The 20,628-nt window shown below is 33.7% G+C and overlaps 1 pseudogene; it reads right to left on the reverse strand.

The window, feature by feature from the left end:
• Window positions 1-16,607: 16,607 nt before the first annotated feature.
• LOC141499277 (dnaJ homolog subfamily A member 1-like) lies at window positions 16,608-17,303 on the reverse strand (annotated as a pseudogene).
• Between the last annotated feature and the right edge of the window lie 3,325 nt (window positions 17,304-20,628).

The following is a 20,628-nucleotide window of genomic DNA, read 5'->3' on the forward strand; positions in this document are numbered from 1 at the left end:
GAGAATAGCAAAACTGAGAGACAGGTGAGAGCTTCCCTCTGACTGTATTTTAAAACAAACACATTTAGACACAAAAATGAAGTCAGAGCATTTATAAACAGAGAGGACCCAGAAATCCAGGTAAACCTCCACTCTGCTCTCACACTAGATGGTCCCTTTAAACATTACACAAAGAAAAAAAAAACAACAGGATGCCAGATAAACACATGCACTCCAGCCAGAAAACAAAAACAAACATGTCCAAAGGTGACAAATCCCTAGGAACCAGAGGAAAAAAATGCAGACAACATTCCATTTTCCACAATACATTTTTCCATTTAAAAGTTTCAATATTTAACACTTCTTGAGAAGGCAAGCAGTCACTCAAAAATTTCTCAGACTAATTGGAGTATCCCATTCCCCTTCAGCTTAGAGTAAACCAAATAACTTCTTTTTTAAGGGAACAGCCATAACTCTTTTCTGGGAGGGGAGTTTTCTGTTTTTAAATCATCAGTTATCCCATTATTTTATGTAATAATCAAATTATGTATTTTAAAATGGACCTGATTATCTTGTCTTTCTGAAATTTACTCTTTCAAAGCTTTCTTAATGTGAAATTGCATTTCTTTTGTGATTTTTTTATTTAACACATACCTTTCTCATCTGGAAATATTCACTGTCACTTTTCAGTTTCTAATACTTTAAATAAATTCCCGTTTTTAACATTTTTAAACATTTTATTTTATTTTATCAATTCTTCCTGAAACAATTCTCTCTCTCTCTTAGCTAGTGCTTTTGCTTAATTTCTCTCTCAGTTAACTTCAAGATCTAGATAAAGGAGCCACAAGCAAACAGGCTGTCTGATCTCTCAACACCTCTTTGAACTGCCTGCTGCAGCATAGCAAGAAATTGTGAATCTTCTAGTGAAAGAGCAGGTTTTGCTATCATAGTTCAGTTTTCTGGGGTTAATATTTGTCTAGCTAGTATTTCTTTCATAGTTAAACCATATGGGCTAATATTACTATAAATGCTTTTTCCTGTTTTTATTTCTTTAAATGTTTTAAAATCAAAATTGCCATAATCTCTCAAAACAATCCCTGGAATCTTTGGATCAGATTTCTCAAGCATGGGAAATGAGAACAATAACCCTTTTCATGTCCCACTGAATCTCCTCTCCTTTATCTGTTGCTTTTTTTAGATTTTATTTATTTTGAGTTTTATAATTATAATCCTCCTTCCCTATAGGGCTTCCCTCTGCCCACCCCCTTACAGAAGAGGGTTTACATTGGTTCCATGTTATACAGTGATCTCAGTGGAATGTGATGACAGAGAAATCATATCCTTGTGGAAGAAAAATAAAGTATGAGATAGCAAAATTCCACAATAATATAATGCTTTTTTTGCCCTAGTTTGACAGTAATAGTGTTTGGTCTTTGTTCAAAATTTATAATTCATTCTCTGCATACAGGTGGTATTCCCCATCGCAAATAGCTCAAAATTATCTGTTTTTTGCACTGAAAGGGTGAGCAAGTCTATCAGGGTTGATCATCACCCCTGTGTTGCTGTTTGGGTATACAATGTATTTCTAGTTCTGCTCATCTCACTTAGCATCAGTTCATGGAAATCTTTACAGGCTTCCTTGAATTCCCATCCCTCTTGGTTTCTAATAGAGCAATAGTGTTCTATGACATACATATACCACAGTTTGTTAAGCCATTCCCCAGTTGAAGGGCATTCACTTAATTTCAAAATTTGCTACCACAAACAGGGCTGTTATAAATATTTTGGTACAAGTGATGTTTTTACCCTTTTTTCATCATCTCTTCAGGGTATAGACCCAGTAGTGGTATTGCTGGGTCAAAAGGTATGCACATTTTTGTTGCCCTTTGGGCATAATCCCATCCAGAAAGGTTGGACGAGTTCACAGCTTCACCAGCAATGTATTAGTGTCCCAGATTTCCTACATCCCTTCCAACATTGATCATTTTCCTTTCTGGTCATATTGGCCAGTATGAGAGGTGTGAGATGGTATCTCAGAGATGCTTTAATTTGCATTTCTCTAATAAGTAATGATTTAGAGTAATTTTTCATATGGCTATGAATTGCTTTGATTTCCTCAGCTGTAAATTGCCATTGCATATGACCATTTGCCAAATGGGGAATGGCTTGTTTTTTGGAAAATTTGACTCAGTCCTCTGTATATTTTAGAAATGAGTCCTTTGTCAGTAATACTAGTTGCAAAAATTGTTTCCCAATTTACTGCATTTCTTTTGATCTTGGTGACAGTGGTTTTGTCTGTGCAAAAGATTTTTAATTTAATGTAGTCAAAATTAATGTAGTTTGTTTTGAATGATATTATCTATCTCTTTCTTGGTCATAAATGATTTCACTGTCCATAGATCTGACAGTTAACTACTCCTTGATCTTCTAGTTTGCTTATAATATTGTTTTTTTTTGTCTAAATCCTGCATCCATTTTTATCTCATTTTGGTGTAGGATGTGAGGTGTTGGCCTTCTATACTAACTTCGAATTTTCCCAGTAGTTTTTTTTTTATCAAAGAGAGAGTTTTTATCCCAATAGCTGGACTCTTTAGGTTTATCAAAAAGCAGATTAGTATAATTATTTCTTGCTATTGCACCTAGTGTATTCCACTGATCCAAAACTGTGTTTCTTAGCCAATGCCAGACAGTTTTGAGGACTGATGCTTTATAATATAATTTTAGATCTGGTAAGGCTAAGCCACCTTATTTTGTACTTTTTTCATTGAATGCCTGGAATTTCTTGACTTTTTATTTCTCCGTATACATTTACTTACAAATTTTTCTAACTCATTAAAGTAATTTTTTGGAATTTTGATTGGTAGGGTGCTAAACAAATAGTTTAGTTTTGGTAGAATTGTCATTTTTATTATATTAGGTTGACCTATCCATGAGCAGTTGATGTTTTCCCAGGTATTTAAATTTGCTTTTATTTGTGTGAGAAGAGTTTTGTAATTGTTTGAGTCTGCCTTGGCAGGTAGACTCCCAGGTATTTTATTTTGTCTGATGTTACTTTGAGTGGGATTTCTCTTTCTAGTTCATTCAGCTATATCTTGCTAGTCATATATAGAAATGTTGAGGATTAATGAGGGTCTATTTTATATCCTGCTACTTTGCTAAAGTTGCTAATTATTTCTAGTAGTTTTTTAGATGACTTTTTGGGATTATCTTGGTATACCATCATGTCATCTGCAAAGAGTGAGAGTTTTGTGTCCTCCTTCCCTATTATAAGTCCTTCAATTTCTTTTTCTTCTTTTATTGCTGAGGCTAACATTCCTAATACAGTACTGAATTGCAGTGGTGATAATGTTACCTAGCTGTGTGACCTTGTTTCACCCCTGATTTTATTGGGAATGTCTCAAGCCAATCCCTGTGGCATATAATGCTTGTTGATGGTTTCAGATAAATACTGCTTATTATTCTAAGCAACAAACCATTTATTCCTACACTCTCTAGTGTTTTTAGTAGGAATAGGTGCTGTGTTTTATCAAAAGCTTTTTCAGCATCTATTGATATGATCATATGACTTCTAATAGTTATATTATTGATATAATTAATTAAACTAACAGTTTTCCTAATATTGAACCAATCCTGCATTCCTGGGATAAACCCTTCGTGATGATAATGCCTTAGCCTAGTGATAACTTGTAATCATTTTGCTAAGATTTTAATTAAGATTTTTGCATCTATATTCATCAGGGAGATAGGTTTATAATTTTTGTTCTCTGTTTTAACTCTTCCTGGGTTAGGTATCAGCACCACATTGGTGTCATAGAAAGAGTTAGGCAGAGTTCCATCTTCATCTATTTTTCCAAAGAGTTTATATAGAATTGGAATCAAATGTTCCTTAAATGTTTGATAGAATTCACTTGTGAATCCTTCTGGCCCTGGAGATTTTTTCATAGGGAATTCAATAATGTCTTGTTGAATTTCTTTTTCTGAGATAGGGATACTTAAGTTTTTAATTTCCTCTTCATTTATTCTGGGAACCTTATATTTTTGTAAATATTCATCCATTTCACTTACATTGTCAACTTTATTGGCATAGAGTTGGGCAAAATAATTCCAAATTATTACTTTAATTTCTTGCTTATTGGTGGTGAGTTCACCTTTTTCATTTATGATACTAGCAATTTGGTTTTCTTCTTTCTTTTTTTTTAATAAAATTGACCAAAAGTCTATCACTTTTATTGTTTTTTTTCATAAAACCACCTGTTGGTTTTATTTATTAGTTCAATAGTTGTCTTACTTTGGATTTTATTAATTATCCTTTAATTTTTAGAATTTCTAATTTGGTATTTAATTCGGGGGTTTTAATTTGTTCTTTTATTTTTTTAGTTGCATATTAAGTTAAATGATTTCTTCTTTCTCTAATTTATTCATATAAGCATTTAAAGATATAATATATCCCCTGACAGCTGCCTTGAGTGTATCCTATATGTTTCAGTATATTGTATCATTATTGTCATTATCTAGAATGAAATAGTTAATTCTTTCTATAATTTGTTGCTTGACCCACTTATTCCTTTTTTTTTTGGTTTTTCCAAGGTAATGGGGTTATGTAGCTTGCCCAAGCTCACACAGCTAGGTAATTATTAAGTGTCTGAGGCAGGATTTGAACTCAGGTACTCCTGACTCCAGGGCTGGTGCTCTATCCACTGTGCTACCTAGGCACCCCCACTCATTCTTTAAAATGAGGTTATTTAGTTTCCAATTAGGTCTGGGTCTATATCCCCTGGACCAATATTGCATATGATTTATATTGCATTATGATCTGAGAAAGATGTATTCACTATTTTTGCCTTTCTGCAATTGATCATTAGGTTTTTATGTCCTAGTACATGGCCAGTTTTTGAGTAGGTGTCATGTACTGCAGGAAAAAAAAAAATATTCCTTTCTATCCCTGTTCAATTTCTTCCATAGGTCTATCATATCTAGGTTTTCTAACAATCTCTTTACCTCCTTAACTTGATTTTATTTATCTAAATCTGAGAGTGGGAGATTGAGGTCTCCCACTGGCAGAGTTTTGATGTCTATGTCTTTATGTAAGTCTTTCAACTTCTCCTCTAAGAATTTGGATGCTGCCCCATTGGGTGCATACATATTATCATTGAAATTACTTTATTTTCTATAGTACCTTTTAGGAGGATATAGTTTCCTTCCTTTTCTCTTTTAATGCTATCTGTTTTTGCAACTGCTTTGTCTTAGATAAGGATTGCTACCTCTACTTTTTTCACTTCAGTTGAAGCAAAATATACCTTTTACATTTATTCTATATGTATCTGCTTCAAATGAGTTTCTTGTAAGAAACATATTGTAGGATTCTGGTTTATAATCCACTCTGCTATTTGCTGATATTTTAAGGGACAGTTGATCCCATTCAAATTCAAAATTATTATTACTAACCCTTTATTGCTCTCCATGCTATCTTCCTTCTGTTTGTATTCCCCCCCACTTCCCCTTTATCCATATTTCCCAAGTTTTGTTTCTGTGTTGGCTCTATTTAATTGACCCCCTCTCCTTTTTCCCCCTTTTCCTTTTCCCCTTCTTCTCTACCTTCTGTTACCCTTTTTTCTCCCCCTCCCCTTTTCCCCTTTTAATGCTTGAAAGATAAATTTCTTAACTAGATTAAGTGTGTCTAAATTAACTTTAAGCCAAGTCTCATGAGATGAAGATTCAGGTCCTGCATAATCCTTACTGTGGCTCCTTGATATTTAAATTGTTTCCTTCTGACTGCTTGAAGGATTTTCTCTTTTACGTGATAGTTCTGGAATTTGGCCACAATATTCCTTGGTGTTTTCATTTTAGTATCCCTTTCTAGATGGGAGAGATGTATTCTTTCAGTAACTATTTTGCCCTCTGGTTCCATGGTATCAGGGCAATTTTCCATCACTAAATCCTGTAATATTAAATCCAGGCTTTTTTTTTCTCTTCAATGTCTTCTCTCCACCATCTTGACCAGAACTCTTTTTGAGCAGTGTTTTGAAAAATATTCATACACTCCTTATCTTTGTTAACATTTTCTTCTTTAGACCATAAAGGAGAAGGTGGGTTATTAAAGGTAGGAGAAGGTAGTGCTCAAGGTAAAAGCCACCAGTCTTCTTTTTTTAATTTTTTTAATTTTATTTAAACCATTGGGGTTAAGTGATGTGCCCAACAAGGTCACACAACTATGCAATTATTATTGTCTGAGGTCAGATTTGAACTCAGGTACTCTTGACTCTAGGGCAGGTACTCTAGCCACAATGCCACCTAGCTGCCCAACCACCACTCTTTTTTACTTTTATCTTCCGGCTGAATTGTTTGAACATCTACATCAACTTTTTTTAATATGCTCTGAGCCAAAGGAACATCTCTAGGTGGAGTCATAAAGATTTTTAAAAACATCCCACAATGAAAAGACTCCTATAGGAAATGTTCACTCATCTGCTTCCCCACAGTTTCCCATTCTTCATACTTAGTACTCCTTCTTCTAGAAAGCAAGGACAACATTTTTGTACACATTCAATAAATTCTTCCAGTTGTTTTGGTGTTGTTAATAAGTCTCTTTCTTTAACTCTCTGCCTCAGCACTTTCAAATAATGTCCTCTAAAAAAAATTTAAAAAAAAATCTTCTATGCCTGCTGCCTTTGTAGAGCTCTCTTCTTTGACCCAGAAGGATGTTCAGACAGTGTCTTTCCTTTCAAGACTGATTCCCATCCAGATCCATCCTGTTTCAGGCACCAGTTATTGCCAGCAAAAGTTCAGGTATGTATCTAAACATTTGATGAGAGTGAGGTTGAATAGAGATGATACCAACTCTATTATTTTATTCTTGGATACTCAGACTTTTATAACAAAACATATCTTAAACATGACAGGTTAGATGAAACCCTGCTGTATTGTTCCCTGGATTGAATCTACAATTTTTATCATTTGAAGTCTATAGACTTCCTTATCAGAAAGTTTCCCACACACCTCTAGCTCTGTAGATGTTTAGGTCAGGGTTCACTGGTGAACCAACAAATCCATTTAATGAGCAAGAATACATGCATATCTCTGGTGACCTTGGTGTATTTCACTTTCATGAGCTGACCCTCAACAGTTCTCACTCAGCAATTTCTCCAGGGAAAGTTTTCATATGTTGTAGTAGACATCTCTCAACTCCCCAATGGGTTTGAAGCTTGTGGACTTAGCCTGTCTGCTGAAATGGTTTAATGTTGTATGACCACTGCACCTGGCTGATGGAACTAGAGGAGAGAGTTGGGTGACTGGTTATATGTCTCAACCTGGAACTACTTATCTTTGCTATATATTTGCATGCCCCTATGTATGGAACAGCAAGGCTCCTTCTTTTGAGAGCAGCCTCTGACATAAAAGAGGCACACAAGTAAGAGTTTTTAAAGTGGAGGGGGAAAGTGTGGGAGACAACATTTGAACCTCATCTACATTCATTCGAAGAGGGAAATTAGCTATCTGTATCCATCCATCCATCCCTCTATCCATCCATCCATCGATCTAACCATCCATCTATCTATCTATCTATCTATCTATCTATCTATCTATCTATCTATCTATTTATCTATCTATCTATCTATCTACCTACACACAGAGTTGGCTAGAGAATTCTATCTTGCCCAAAACGGAAGACAGGAGGGATATGAATGAAAGAAAGGCTAACAAAGAATAAAAAAGGAAGATGGTAAAAAAAAAGATCAGTATTAGAAGTAAAGGAGATTTTAGATGAGAGATACTATAAAAACAGAGAGAGACAGTCAAAAATAAGTAGAACAAAGAAGAATGGATGGAAATGCATGAATAATAATCATACATGTAAATGTGAGTGGGATGAATTTATCCATAAAATAGAAGAATGCAAAAATATGCTGTTACAAGAAATATACCTGAAAAAGAATTACAGAGAGTTAAAATAAGGGGCTAGAGTAGAATTTATTAATTTTTCATTGAAGTGCAAAAGGCAAGATTGGCAGTCATAATCCCAGCAAATCAAAAATGGGCCCAATTAGAAGAGATAATCAGGGAACATTCATTTGCTAAAAATTATCAGAGACAATTAGGTAATATTAATATTAGCATATATATGCCAAATCGTATACCTTCCAAATTCTTAAAGGAAAAGATGAAAGGATTATAGGAGGAAATAGACAATAAACTTAGACAAGCAGGGAGCTCAGTTTTCTTCTCTCAAAGCCATATAATTTAACTATAAAATAAAAAAGAGGATATAAGAAAATTTAGATATAATAAACCTCTGAAGAAAATTGAATGTGAATAGAAAAGGATATACCTTTATTTCTCCCAACTTTCCATGGCAACTTCACCATTGAATATTAGGTATAAATGTATTGGGGAATAAAAATCTCACACTGATTCCCAAAAAACAAAAATATTAAGCAGCCTTTTCAGATCATTATACAATAAAAATTTATTCAGTAAAAGGCAGTAGAAGTATAGATTACAAATTCATCAGAAACTAAATAATCTAATACTAAAGAACAAGGGGTCAAAGTATAAATCATAATAATGAATAATTTCATTAAGTAAAGTGATAGCAAAATTTTTGGTTTACAGTTAAAGCAGTACTTAGTAAAAAGCTTAGATCTCTAAATGCATTAATAAAAGAATGAACAGATAAATGTTTTGGACATGCAACTAAAAAATAGATAAAGAACAAATTAAATATCTCCAATTATATACCAAAATTGAAATCCTGAAAATCAAAGAGATTATTAGAATGAAAAATCAAAAAGAAAACTTAACTAATAAATAAAATCAGTAGGTAGTTTATGAAAAAATAGCACAATGAAATAGAAATAATTGATTAATTTGAGTTTTAAAAATTTTCAGCATCAAAAATGAAAATTGTATTAAAAATGAACTGCTTGTTTTGAGCCAAAATGTTACATCTCTTAATGCTTATGTGAATAAAATAGAGAAAGAGGTGACCAGGGAATTTAATATACAACTAAAAAAGCTAGAAAAAGAACAAAGTAAATAATCCCAATTAAATGCCAAATTAGAAATTCTGAAAATCAAGGGAGAGTTCAATCTCATAAATAAAACTAAGGATTGGTTTTATGAAAAAGCCAATAAAATAGACAAAATTCTGGTTAATATGATTAAAACAAGAAAGAAGATAACCAAATTACCAGTATCAAAAATGAAAAGGGTGAACTAACCACCATTGAAGAGGAAATTAAAGATAATTTGGAACTACTTTATTGAACTATATGCCAACAAATTGGATAATTTCAGTGAAATGGATGAATATTTATAAAATACAAACTGCCAAGATTAACAGAAGAATATAAAATTACTTAAATAACCCCATTTCATAAAAAGAAATTGAAGAAACCATAAATAAACTCCCTAAAAAAAAGTCCCCAGGTCCAGATGGATTTACAACTGAATTCTACCAAACATTTAAAGAAAAATTCATTCCCATTCTACATAAACTATGTAAAAATATAAGAGAGGAAAGAGTTCTGCCAAACTCATTTTATGACACCAACATAGTTCTGATACTTAAACCAGGAAGAACTAAAATAAACAATGAAAATTATAGACCAATCTCCCTAATGAATTTTGATGCAAAAATCTTAAATCAAATTTTAGCAACCAGACTACAGCAAGTTATTACTAGAATAATGTATCATGTTCAGGTTGGATTTTTACCAGGCAGGCAAAGATGGTTCAACATTATCAATGGTCTATATTTGGAAGAAAAACAAAACACACAGAAAAAATAAAACACCCCTACCAAATCTGATGAATACTTTATAAAAATTATCTCTTATGGGGGCATTACTGCTATTTAACAAATGAAGCTTATCTCTCTATTGGCATTCTTCATTGAAATAATTTTCTAATTTCATGTAACTTGTATCCATTTGGGTGATTACTATATTCCCTCTTACCCACTCCCAAGCAGTTTTTCATTTTTATCTTTGTATTCCAGTGCTTATGGTAGTACTTGGCACACAGTAGGTGTTTTAATATTAGTGAAATTGAATTCGGGGATATTGCCCAGGGTTACATAGCTAGAAAATTGGTAGGTGTAGAGAAGATGCTAAATGATACTCAGCATCCAAAAACAGATGCTAGAATGATGGGCTAAATCTAATAAGAAATCACTGTTGGAGAGGTCAAGAGACAATCAGACTCACCTGATGCAACCCACTGATCTACCCTATTTGCTCTAAATGAGGATTCACTTCCTAAAGAAAGCCATCGACACTTTTGGATATTACCTATTTTTCCTTCTGTGCATTCATTCATACTACTCTGGTACAAAGTAAAACAAATCTAAATTCTTTTTCCCCTAAGATAGCCTTTCAAATACATGAAGATATGCATTCAATCAGTTCTTGTGTAGCATGGTCTTCAGTCTGCTTATCTTGGTCAAACTAATTAGATAAACTACTTGTCAGAGTCTTTCTTCAAAAATGGGGCTACAACATTCCAGATGTGATCTGCCCTGTTTAAACCTTTTATCACATCACCTGTTTTGGCTGTCATGTTTTACTGATTTGTACCTGAACTCCATTGAAATCCCACCTTTTTTTTTTTTTTTTTGTAAGGCAATGGGGTTGAGTGGCTTGCCCAGGGCCACACAGCTAGGTGGTTATCGTGTGTCTGAGGGTAGATCTGAGCTCAGGTCCTCCTGACTCTAGGGCTGGTGCTCTAGCCACTGTGCCACCTAGCTGTTTCGCCCCCCCCCTCTTGATATGAACTATTGTCTGACCATGTATCTCATATTCTTTATCCTTTCAGCTTATTTTTTGGCTCAAATACAGTTTTAAACATTTATCATTTTCAATCTGTAAAAAATTAAAAATAAAAATAAAAATATGCATTATGTATCTCTTTCCAGTAATCATAATTCCTCATGCCAAAAATTACTAATTTGTTAATATGATGAACAAAATGTATGTAAAATGCTGACCTGACTGTTCTCTACTGAGGGGAGGAGGTTGGGAAGCAAGGGTGGAGGGAAATTTTGTAAGTTGGAAACATGCACATACAAATGGATGGAAATAGAAAAAAAAATTTAAAATATGTTACCTATAAATGATAAAATTAAAACAATCATCAAGAGCTATTTTGCCGATTGTATTTTGTTCATATTATATATCGTCAAATGACAATATAAATGGAATGGATAACTATTTTCAACAATATAAAGAGTCCAGGTTAACAGAAGTAAAAGTGATAGGCTTAAATAATCATCTCCTAGAAAAATTAAATTGAGCAAGCTCTAAATTAGCTCATCAGTTATCAAAAATTATGAGGATAACTGAAAAGCCATTTTTCAGAAATTAAGAATAAACAAATATCTCATAACTTTTACCAAAATGAGGTCAAAGTAGATAAATGTATAATATATTAACGAGGCATAGATTACTTATCAGATCTATGGATAAGGAGAGTTTATGACCAAACAAGAGATGGAGAGAATCATGGGTAGTATAGAAGATAATTTTGATTACATTAAATTAAAAGTTTTTGCACATACAAAACTTGAATGATAGCAGGAAACTGGGAAAAATATTTTACAATAATTTTCTTTAATAGAAGCTTTTTTCATATTGGGAGCTAAACCAAATTTATAAAAAAATAATAGGCATTCTCTAATTGATAATTGTTCAAATATATGAGCAGGCAGCTTTCAGAAGAAGAAACCAAAGCTATAAATAATTATATGAAAAATACTCTAAATAATCATTCATTAGAGAAATTCAATTAAAACCTCTCAAATACCAACCCATACTTATTAGTTTGAGTAACATGAGAGTAAAGAAAACTGACAAGTTCTAGAGATGGAATAAAAATATTCAGACAAATCAACTATTTAAATAGTGAATTACTCCAACCATTTTTGAACTATACTCAAAGGGCTATAAAACTCATAATTTTTGACCCACCTGTACCCAATTTCCAAAGATTTTTTTTTAAAAAAGGAAAATTATTTACTCAGGCAAAAATATATATGTATATTACATATATATGTATTTACATCTATATCTCTATAAATATCTATCTCTATCTATCTATCTATCTATCTATCTATCTATCTATCTATCTATCGAGAGAGATGCCAAAGAATTGGAAATTGAGTCAATGCGTGTTCATTGAGTAAAGACTGAATAAGTTGTGGTATATGACTGTGATAGAATACTATTGTGCTGTATGAAATGATGAATAGGATAGTTTAAGAAAAAAATTCATGAAGGTTTATTGATGCAAAGTGAAGTGAGCAGAAATAGGAGAATAATATGCACAATAATAACCTCCTCCATCTCCAGAAAGAGTGATAAACTCTGAATGCAGGTTGAAGCATGCTTTTTCATTTTCTCTAATTCTCTCTCTCTCTCTCTCTCTCTCTCTCTCTCTCTCTCTCTCTATTTCTCTCTCTCTCTCTCTCTGTGTTTCTGTGTGTGTGTGTGTGTGTGTGAGATTCAGTTTTCTGTCATTTAGGAAAAAGGTATAAAGAAAATATATTTCCTGATAGTAACTTGCTTTAGAAATGAATAACTAAAGGAAAAAGGGCTAGTCTTTAGGAGATTCTAACTAAAGGAAAAAAATGATTGGAAGTTAAGGAACAGGTGTAGAATCAAAGATTGGTGAGTTCAAAAGACAAGGTTATAAATTGAAAAACTAATAAGTTAAAAAAATACCTGAAACATGCTGAGTAAAATACAAAGTATTCCAAAAGAATTAGTGAACCGTCAACCTTCAATAGCTTAACCTTTGGCAAAGTAAATTAACAACTTAAAAATCATAAAAAAAGTGATTAATAAGAAGAAAAAGTAAGTTGGTAATGATTCTCAGGTTTTTTAAAACGTGCTAAAAGATTATAAAAGTTTCAATGAGGTATGTGTCAACACTCAAAGAGTTCTCAAAAGAAATCTGAAAATCTTAATGAGTATAAAAAGCAGGAATATTCTCTCCTATAATTTCCATGAGCAGGCAATTTTGTATGTATACTGTAGTCAGTGCCTTACATCACAAAAAAATAAAGTGAAATGTTGAATACATGTTTCTTTACAATCCAAATGATCTAGAATAATGAGATGTTACCACTCTACACAAAATTAAAATAAAACAAAATAGAAAAATAACCTAAAAGAAAGAAAACAGAAGAATCAAGATTACTATTTAGAAGTCAGTTCCTAAGGGTCTAATAAAGAAAAGTAAAACAGGCCCAAAGGTACTGACAGCTATTTTTTTTAATTTCCTAACAAGTTATTTTTCTTTGAATGAGTGAGTCAAATAATAAAGGAAAACATTTATTAAGTATTTAAGTTTATGGTGGTGATAAAAATTCAAAAATGAGACAGTTCAGTGTGCAAGAGCATATGATAGGAGGAATATGAGTATAAAATAAATACTGTGGAAAGGTTAGTCAATATCCTGAATGACAATCATAATTCAAAAGGATCTTAACAGTTTAGTCTCTTGGACTACATCAAATATGATGAAATTTGCTAAAGTAAAAAGGTGAAATATCATATTTGAATTCAAGAAATTGTTGTTTTATAATAGAGAGATATAAAATTTAGGTTGGCATGAATAGAATCTGTATGAAAAAGATCTGGGAGTTTTAGTGTATTAAAAGGTCAATATCAATGAGAAATATCCAAGTCTCAAAAAGAGTTTATCTGATTTTGACCAGTATCAGGAGACATATATAGCTTTCAGATATAAATATAAAATCGAAGTTGATAGATTTTATTTGTATTATTTAATTCTTGAGGCATATGGCATTGTGAAGTGAGTCAAGTTCATGTCATAAGAGAATTCTATAAGAGATTGAGGAGGTTTGCTTTAAGAAAACTCAAGATCCTAGGCACTTTGAGTGAGGATACTGCAACTGTTTGAATATTTATCAAGTTGAAAATTGTTGCTCAATAATTTTTGACTCTTCATGAACTCATTCACCCTTCTAGCCTACATTATGTCTCATTTGTTCAATTTCATGTTGTTTTTTCCATGATACTATGTATCTAAATTGTCTTTTCTTTTTTCCTTCAAACTTTCCCGTGAACTGAGTCTTTATCAATAAGTTCCATATTCCCATTATGCAATAAAAGTATTAAAGCTTCAGCTTCAGTATTTAAGCTTCCAGTGAATAGCCTGAATTAATTTCTTTAAGCATTGACTAATTTGATGTCCTTGATGTCTCAGAGACCCATAGGGTTTTCATCAGCATCACGATTCAAAAATGTTGATTCTGAAGTGTTCAGTTTTGCTCATAATTCAACTCTCAAAGCTAAATATTGCTACTGGAAAAAAACACAGCTGACTAAATGGACCTTTACTGGCAAGGTGATATCTCTGCTTTTTTAACATGCCATCCATATTTGCCAAAATTTTTTCCTCCAAAGACCAAGCTTCTCTTTATTTAATGACTGCAATGCCATCAGAAATGATCTCTAGGGCAGCTAGATGGCTCAGAGCATAAAGCACTGGCCCTGGAGTCAGGAGTTCAAATCTGGTCTCAGACGTTTAATAATTACCTAGATGTGTGGCCTTGGGCAAGCCACTTAACCCCATATACCTTGGAAAAAACCTAAAAAAAATAAATGATCTCTGGTACTGCTGCTGTGTGTTCTATTTGCTCTCAAAGAAAAGAATCACTAAGTAGCAGTGGAAGTGGCAAAGAGGTAAATTTAGACTCAATGTTTGAAGGAAAAATAGCAATACTTTGGAACTTATACAAGAAATAGACTGCCTTATGGGTTATTGAATTTACCTTTCTTGAAGGTGTTCAAGCAGAAGCTTAATGGTTTATGTATTGGAAATTTATGACTTTGTCATCTTAAATTCAACATGTTCAAAACAGGTTTATTACTTCTACTCCATACTTACTTCTACTCTAGCACTCCCATCTCATACACCTAGCAAAATGCTCTGTTAAACTATTACTACTCTATATGTTTGGAGAACACCATCACTATTTTAGTCATTCAGGTTTCCAGTTGTAGAATTATTTTTTTACTTTTCCTTCTCCTTCACACTCACAGTAGATCATTCGTCAAGTCCTGTCAATTATATCTCCACAACATCTCTCTCAGTTATCTCTTTATTTCCATTCAGAAAGTAATCATTCTAGTTCAGAGAGTAGAGCTATATGTGTCGATCACATCTTGCCTGAACTGTTAAGGCATTCTCTTAATTTATCTTTTAGTTTCTTCCCCTCTATAAAATGTTTCTACACATGTATAGACTAAAGCAGTCTGTGTTCTAAAACCCCTACTCAAGAAAACTAGTCATTCTAGCAAATTGACATCAGAGCTGTTTCCTCAACTTAACACTGAATCTTCCAACTCTGTGTTCTTGTAAAGGCAATTCCATAGCATGAATGTTTTCCTTTTTTTTTCTGTAACTCAGTTATCCTCAAGGCTTATCTTAGTATTGCCTCCTAGAGAAAGTGTTTTCTCTTCTTCATAGTTAATCTGTTCCACCTTTTCAAGTTAGGTATGATCTTTCCTCTTTATGTGTTATTTCCTCCCATCTTCCTTCTAATAGAATTAAATCACTGGAGGAGAGATATTATTGTCTTTGCATTCCTTGAAAGCTTTCACTGACAGTTACATAGTAGTACTAAATAAATACTGGTCAGTTTGGATCCTTGGATTTGTTTATATGATATGCCCCTATACTGATGAAATTTGGCATCCAGGTTTGATATCAAGAGATTTACAGAAAATCTAGTTGGGGGAAACAGAGCCAAGTTGGTGGAGAAAAGGCAGAAACTATCTGAAATCTCTCTAAACTCCTCAAAACCTATAAATAATGCCTCAAAAAATTTCTGGAATGGAAAAACCTTTAAGAGGATCAAGTGAAATTATTTTTTATCCAATGACAACTTTGAATGTTGACAAGAGAGTGATTTGTAGTGTAACACATGTTTTGTACCAACAAACCCAAACCCACAGTGGGTCTTTGTGATAAATTGAATCAATAGTAGCAGCGACCTTTTCCAGATCATTCAGTATACAAATGGAAAATGGGTCATACAACTGGTCAGAAGGAGATTACAGGGGTCCTTCTGTCAGCACCAGGGACAGGAATTTATTACATTGCCCATATTTCGACCTGGTCACAGTCCCTGAGGTCCATTGACATATCAGAGTTGATAGTTACAGGGGTTCTGGGACTCTGGAAATAGAATGGAAAAGAGTGCTTGTAGTTGTTCAAAGAACAGAGCACAGGCCAGAAGAGTAGTAAACATACCTCTCCCTAGATCACTCCACCTTGAAAGAAACAAAAGCTTATGGGTCCCCAGAATTATAATTGAAACAATTGCACAAAAATGTCTGAAGCTTGGGGCAGTGTCTCTTCCACTTCAAAAGCAGAGACTCACTCCACCCTGAAGCTGAAAGTCAAGAAGTAGAACTAACATCATTGCAAAAGTAGCATTTTATATTATTGATGTTATTAATTTACTTTTAAAAACAGTTATAATTGAGTATGACAGCACAAACAGCTTGTTGTTAGTGTATTACAATGATTATAATCTTTCATTAATTCATTAATGCATATCAAAGTCAACATTGTAGGGAAGAATATTCTCTGACCCCCATTTAGAGATTTGACACCGAGTACCAACTCGGCAGGGGGGTTCCATCATCCTCATAAATTTCTCCATTGTGATGATGTCTTCATTCTTCAGATAGGTCAAAATCCATTGGTTTTACCTCATCCATTTCTTCAGTCTTCTCTACTTCCTTTCTTTCAGTATATGACTCACAAATATAGCTTGTTTGATGAAAGAAAACCATTCTCTGGGAAGTTTATGTGAAATTCAATTTTTAGAAATCCTTTCTCATAAGGTCAGTGACAAATTGATATACCTTCATTCACAGACATTTAATATTTCTATGTTTGACAATCTGAACAGGATTAGAAGTAATGACATTGGTCCATTATTAAGAGTCAATAGTGCTTTCCAAAAGTCACACAATGTTTCAGTCAGCTGGATATTCATAGACCCAAAAAAGGTCCTCACTTATTATGTAAATATAGTATTGTCCTTCTGATCCAAAATAATGGATTCTGGCTAAAGTCCTGGCTCCATCACTGAATGCAATTTTTTTGATCATCTTTTATACCCTTGTCAATATGAACTTGTAGAATCTTTTTCTCTGAACAATTTTCCTTTTAATATAATTTTTTACATCTATTGTTAGGGTTGATTTGTTCTTCATGCCCTTGGAATTCCATGAAAATTAAATTTGCCCAGTCATTCCTCATCGTATCTGATGAATTCTTATTTGCATTCCTGTACCTCTTTGAATTGGGTCAATCTTCCACAGTTCTTTTCTTTCCAATCAGTCTTTCACATTTACAACAAACTATATTCTTTCGCAAAACCAGATGTATTGTTGCACCATTATATAAATCTTAAAACGTCACTGACATATGATGAACAACATTTTTACCTTTCCATTCCCTTTGTATTCTTTTGTCTCCTCCAAAAAAAATCAAAGACATCCATTGGAGAACCAAAGCCAACACCAGAACCACATTCTGATAATTTCTTTTTCACCTTTGACACATAAGTTTCTTTTTGTTGCATCAGAAAGCACTTCATAAGCTTGAGAAATCTGTTTAACCTTGTCTCTTCCATTTGGATCCTAATTTAGGTAATATTTCAAGACTGGTGTTCTGATTGCCCTTTCTTAGCTTTTTTAGTTTTTCCTGAGAGGCACTGGGTTGCACTTCCAAAACATTATTTTAAATCTTTACCATTTTCTATAGTTGAGAGTGTCAAAATGCCCCTGTGGTGTCTGTGTGTGTTTGTGTGTGTGTGTGTGTGTGTCTATGAAATGGCCTTTCCTAGGAGTCACATGTTGGGGGAATGAGTAGAAGAAAGAGAAAATGAAGTGGGGTGGGATTTTGATACAGAGAGCTCAGGCAATGGCATCTCCTGCCTCTCTTGGAATGTTCCCTACCCTCTTAATTCTTAAAATATCTGGGAAAGTGAACTGAGGAGCCACAATGTCCTGTAGGTGTTGTGTTCTTCTTATTGACCACCATCTTATTTTCTGTCTTTGAATTATCTCCTCATACTTTTTCAATTAAAATTCTTCTCTGTCTCTTTAAACAATTCAATTGTTTACATGCAAATGAGACAATATAGCAAGACTTTCACAAGGTGATTTGAGAGTTTATTATTATTTACAGTTCATTTTCTGTACCAATTTATTTTAACAGTTTTTTATTAAGAACCAAAGTTCTTTTTCCTACTTTAGGCATCACAATATTCCATTACTATTAACAACCTTCCATCCTTTAGCAGTGGATCTAAACATTTTTATACTTTTTTTTGATTCAAATGAAAGAACAGCAACTTAAAAGAACACTACTTTACAATTACATTGGAATACAGTGTGGTGCAGTTCAACTGATATTAAATTTCTTCATTGCCATTTATCACCTTTGGGAAATGCACTTAACCTAGGCCCTAGGTTCTTCATCTACAAAATGATTGGGTTAGACTAGATGACCTCTAAGGTCCCTTCAAGCTCTAAATTTATGAGTCTCAGAACTGTTGAGCCATGTGATATATATTTAATAGTAAGTAACATCGCTTAACACCTGATTGCCTCACGGGGCTCCTACTTCTCAGTTGCTATTTAGACATTCACAGAGTCAGAGAAAATAATTCGCTTAAATACAGTTATTGTGGAAACCAACTCATTGATTCTGACAAAGAGATTAGGGATAGTGGGGGGATGATGGAAACAAAGCAAACCTCACTTTTGTGATTTGTAATATAGCATTCAAATTTTATTCTTTCAGACTTTGTCCTCAGCAGACAGGGTTCCCCTAATATTCAATCTCCTGCTCAGCCTAGGAAAGCCATGACAGTCACTCCAGAAATAGCTCACATTGAGGGGAAGTGATTTAACATACCCCAGAAAGCAGTCCTAGCTGACTGTGTGCAGGCTGACTTTTATCTGGTAATTATGTGGAATCTTCTCCTAAACCTTTTGTTCCCTGGGCAGCCCCATCTTTGGCGTAACACACCATCAGTATGCCTCACCAATACATCACATTAGTGACAGTTTCAATGGGGTGCTGAAGCAACAGCTCATCAGAGCTGCAGCTCCCTGGGATGATTTATCATGGTAACATTTCATCAGAAGGAGGCAGCATGATAATATATGGCCAGAGAATATACAGGAAGATTATGCACAAGCAGCTTCAGTTTGTCTGCCGAATTCAAGGAAACCTGGAATACTGAGTGAATTTTTAGAAAAAAAATTATCAAATATAAGGCGAATAGAAGTGATAGGTATAGACCTAACCATTCTTTCACTTTATTTTCATCTAGAAAACTAGATATGTTGTTGGTGAAGAAAAAGAAAAAGAAAAGATCTTTAGTGGATCTTTTAAAAAAATTGCATTCTAGCTTAAACAAGCCAACTACACAGCATTCTTATGAGGAAAGAAGGAAGGAAGGAAGGAAAGAAGAAAGGAAGGGATGGAGGGAGAGAGAGAGGGAGGGAGGGAGGGAGAGAGGAAGGGAGGGAGGGAGGAAGGAAGGGAGAGAGGGAAGCAGGGAGGGAGGAAGGGGAGAGAAATGGGGAAGGAAAACAGGAAGGGAGGAGGGAAGGAGCAAAGAAGTCACCTATTATTCAGGTCCGAAGGAACAATCAATTGATCAGTAATCATGCATTTACTGAGCATCTATTATATGTCATAAATTGTTCTAAGACTTGGGCATGCAAATACCTTCCAAAATTAATGTGAATCTAAGGGCCAAACAATCCTTTTATTTATTTATCTATCTCTCTATCTCTCATTCATTCATTCATTCATTCATTCATTTATTTGTTTGTTCCTTTGTTCATTCATTCATTTATTTAGTTTGTTTATTCATTCATTCATTTATTTACTCATATTTTTGATTTGTTTATATTTATTTATATTTGTTTATTTATTTTATTTCTCTCTTTGTTTGTTTGTTTGTTTGTTTACAAGGCAATGGGGTTAAGTAGCTTGCCTAAGGCCACACAGCTACTAAGCAACTTTCTTAATCTCTGTTATGAAATTTGACTTAGTAAATTTTTAATTGGAAAAATCTTTTTCTTTTTTTGTGGGGGATTGTTTGTGTCCTGTTTCCTCTTGTCTCTTGAACCAGGAGGTCCGTAGTGAGAAAGCTGGCTCTACTAAGTAACTGGGCAACATACAATTTGAGCTGTCAGAGGGTAAGAATTGTTAAATGAACTTCTCAGCGTCACCCACAGGCAACACATATGAGAAACAGTACTTCCATTTCAGTCATTCTAAAACTGTGGAAGGTCCCCTAAGAAACTAGATTGAAAGGGAGAACACAGAGGATTATAAAGAAATGTCAAGAAAAATGCTTCATTTCAATGTTGAAAAATACTATTTACATAAACTGAACTAAACTATTGCTTTGTGAAGTAATATAGGGCATCGATAGGTTCCTAGGTGCAGGGTTAGAAAATTATGATACTGGGACAGTTAGGTGGTTCAATGGATAGAGCACTGACCCTGGAGACAGGAGAACCTGTGTTGAAATCTGGCCTTAGACAATAAATACCTAACTTTGTGGCCTTGGGCAAGTAACTT

This window comes from Macrotis lagotis, chromosome X (genome assembly GCF_037893015.1).
Source record: "Macrotis lagotis isolate mMagLag1 chromosome X, bilby.v1.9.chrom.fasta, whole genome shotgun sequence".
In the NCBI taxonomy this organism is placed as follows: domain Eukaryota; kingdom Metazoa; phylum Chordata; class Mammalia; order Peramelemorphia; family Peramelidae; genus Macrotis; species Macrotis lagotis.